Below are 4,338 nucleotides of genomic sequence, written 5' to 3'. Positions count from 1 at the left end.
AAGGGTAGATGTATGTTCATAACAATCAATAATTTGTGAGTGTGATAATGGACAATCATACCATGTATATAAAATGACATTATAGTTTTAATCATGTTGTCTAAATAATGGATTAAGAGAATATGGGGAAATAATAATGTTTCTATCTTGATGAAGAAGAAGGCTACGAGAGTCACAATATTTTATGTCGTTAATCATCATGATTAACTAATATCCATCTTTTTCTTGAGGACAAGCATGATTTTAGCTAGGGGAAGTGTTTAGCCTACAATTTTTTTTGTATAACATGATTTGCAATTCAACCCCATTAATTATAATATCATTCCATTGCATTTATTGAGTTTTACTTTGATTTCATGGAGCATTCATTATAAATTATAATTATTGATTAAAATTTTGTATGTTTAACTAATTAATGTTTTTGTTGTGATAGAAGTATCTCTATGACCTAGCCTACTACCCAGATTGCCTTAGCTTGGTCTTGCTACTAAATTGGGGTTGAGAAAGGGTGAGATGTATTAAGTCACCTTTAAGTTAGGTGCATCAAGTGATTATGGGATTTCGAGTCAAATATGAGACCACTAGGGAGCAAACCCAATGCCCATAGCAACTCCTTTACTTGTACAAGCTTAATATATATTAAATTATAAAATATATTATGGTGAATGGTTATTATAAGTCAATTATTTTGGAAGGATAACATGTTTGTTAAAAAAATTTGACTTTTTCATGCAATTGGAAAGTTCAATAAAAATGCATGTCTCTGTCATATCTAAATGAAATTTAGATTTTCAAAATGATTTGAAAAGTAAATATGGTGAGTAATTTTGAACTAATTTACAATAGTAAAGGAGCAACATTCACAAAAAAAAATTGACTAAACTAAAAGTGGCAAGATTGGAAACAATGGTTAAGGAAAGTATTTGAAATCAGTTCAACTCTTCCACCTCTTTTTGATCTCATAGATTTGGAGTTATTGAAGCTAGACAATGATAGTGGGCCTTGTGGAAATAACAAGTCATGACTCATAAATTATTTTTCCATATTTACACACATTTTTTGTTGTAACAACTCATGATGTTGTGAGAGTTCAATTTACATTGTGATGTCATCAACTCTTGTTATGTTTTTATTACCAATTTGTCAAGGATAAGTCATCTCCTTTCTATTGTGGGAGAATTGACATTTTTTACAATCTATTTAGAATTTTAATTAATCCAACTCTTAGGGCTCATGTATAAATTTGAGACTCTATGATTTGAGAATATAATAACCACTCAAGAGTTGATTTTTGTTAGTTATGTATTTGTTGAATCAACAAGATTGTTATCAATCTATGCAATATCTTTGATTTGCAATAAGAAGAATACTTCAACAATGAATCTTATAAGTTAAAGAATGGATACTAATAACTATGATTGCAATCACTCAAGAAATGGTCACTTGAGGTATTATGGCTCTATAGTAATTTAAGTTATAGTTAAGATTCTTAAGTATTAGTCATGTGTTGTTTGGGATGAGTCATGTTACAATATAACTAATTCTAATAGTTTTGCACAATCTATAGCTATTACTAAATCAACTAACCAATCTACCTGTAGAAATTGTTGTGTCATTACACAATCTATCAATAAGTATTGTTGTCTATTAAGATTTTATTCCAACATTTTTATATTTTTAGTTTGGTTGTTTCTTTCAATTTAGTTTCCTTTATGCAATTGATAGAATAACTTGAAGTTTCTTGTAGTGTACATTTAGTGCAAAAATTTTACATGTTTATGCTTCATTGGTAATACCTTCCATGATAAGAGGTTACTTATTGGAATTTGGTGTCCCATTAAGTGTGTACATTGAGTTGTTGCACCAATGTAAAGTACTTAATAGAAAATAATCCAAATGTAATAAAAATCTTAAATAAAAATTTATCAATAACAACTTACCAATAATCATGAAAACATATAAAAATATATATATGAAAATATCTATAAATTAAGCTAAATGAACAAATGTAAAATTAAATAAAAAATAAATAAAATAGATAATGAGAACAATCAAGAATAAAAAATAAAAAATCTTAACATAACGAAAGAAAATCTACCTCAAAATATAATATAAACATTTAGAAAAATAAAATTTGATCAAAATTAATTTAAAAATACATAAACAAACAATTTGAAAAAGTAAAAGATTAATGTTATATTAATACATTTTGTCCCCCCTCTTATATATATATATATAATGACATAAATCTTTATCTTTTCTTTTGAAAAAAAGGGGAAAAAAAAAATCTATTCACTTATATTAACCCTTAATTGAAATAATTGATAACATAACATTCATTAATTTCAAAAGCTAACAATATATCATAATCTCTTAATTTACATGAACAAATTAAAAACCTAGATAAACTTAATGTAAAATGCATTGTATAAGTACAACAACATGAATTTATTTGATTTAAAATATTTCAATTTATAAACCTTTTATTTAATTTAGGACATATATTTCCTCTCACACCTATTCCCAACTACATGTTCCTAACACTTCAAAAGCTTGAAGTTAGATATGAAAAGATATTACCTTTTGGAAGATAGAGAAGATGTATTATACTATTCCAGCAACCAGTCAAATTGAACAATTCTTCGTACAAATTATTCTCTTAAAAATATGGTATACTTTTCGCCAGCTAAAAATGTTTAAATAAAAAGACGACTTCAAGACATCTGATACCACCTATTTCCCAACTAAAAGTAATGAATCTTCGAGACTTCAAAGGGCAACGTTGGGTTCTCAAAATAATAAATCTTCTAGATTTTAAAAGGGCAAAGATTAGGTTCATTAAAAATCTGAAAAATTGAAGTTTGGAATCTTGTGTCTTTGATCATTATAATTTGGACATTAAAATTTCAATTTTAACTGAAACTTTAAGTCAAATGAATAATATAATTGTTATTAATTTGAAAAGAAAAATGATGTAATGTGCTTAAATTGAATAATACTAAGTTTATGTCCTAAATATGATATTGCAAGAGCGTTCTTTTAGAGCCGATTAGTCGATTTTTAATTTGGAGGCTATGTAGTTTGAATATATTTTAATGCTAATACTATTTATTTATTTATTATATTTTTATAGGTTAATTACTATCTAATATTAAGATATATTGTGATGTTTTGTCTTTATGAAAATTATTTAGATGTAATGGGAGTTAAATTTTTCATTCATTTTTTAAAGAATCTGATTATTGTATATCATTATTTTTCAAATATAAATCAATGAGCTAAACTCAAAAACTACATAGTTAAATATTGATAGCAATTTTACAATTTGACTAGCGTACGAAATATCTCCTAACTATCAATCAATGAGCTAAAAGACTCTATAAAGTATGCTTTATAAGACACAACACTTGTTGAAGATTTTGCAAATAGCTACCGAAAGCCCAATGCCCTCAAAACTACAAAATTGTTGATAGAGATATCACAATTTAACTTGTAGAAAATATCTCTTACATATCAAAACTTAATATAATAATTTAAAAACTCTAAAAATTATGTTTTATCAAACAATAAATAATCAAATGTAATATCTAAATATAAATAAAGTAATAGAATTACTTTGTTTTTTAATATTCCTCTTTAAATTATACTTCTTTGTCTTTAATTATACTTCTTTGTCTTTAGTAATTTAAAAATATAAAAGTACAATTTACAATTGAAAAAGACAAGTATGAAAACACGCCTTTAAATTTTGGATGTTTTTAATGCATTTGTGATATTGGATCTTTGATTTTTTAAACCCGCTAAATCCAACAAAATTTAGCGTTGTCTCAATCCTACCTTCCTACGAATTAACACTAAATTGGACAGTATTGAATGTTGTCCCAATTTTACCTACTCATCTCTTTTAAGGTTTCAGTAAGTAATTAAATGCCTTTTAATGACATCCAATGTTTTAAAAAATGAAAGACTAAAAACAAACACTAAATCCAACAGGATTGAATATTGTCCCACTCATCTAGCCGTTCTTTAACTTAAACGTGTTCAACTGTCTTTCCAAGGACGTGCAATTTTTGCAGCAATAAAAATTGAAAAACAAATAAGACTGAATCCAACAACATTGAATGCAGTCCCCCCACTCACCGTCCCTATTCTTAACCTTCAACACGGATTTAGATGCAGCCATCCAGATCATGTGGCGTACTTTATATTTAACGTGCCGGAAATTGAAAATCAATCTAAAACAACCAAAAAATGACGATTCAAAATGGTTGGACACTTCTCAAAGTTAAATTTATTAAAAAGTGGGCATATTTCATCCAGGCTGCAAGCAACAGGACC

This window comes from Cupressus sempervirens, chromosome 3, assembly GCF_028749045.1.
Source record: "Cupressus sempervirens isolate cs-2001-9-10 chromosome 3, ASM2874904v1, whole genome shotgun sequence".
NCBI lineage: Eukaryota > Viridiplantae > Streptophyta > Pinopsida > Cupressales > Cupressaceae > Cupressus > Cupressus sempervirens.
The sequence above is the reverse complement of the archived record's forward strand: the minus strand, read 5'-3'. Positions refer to the sequence as shown.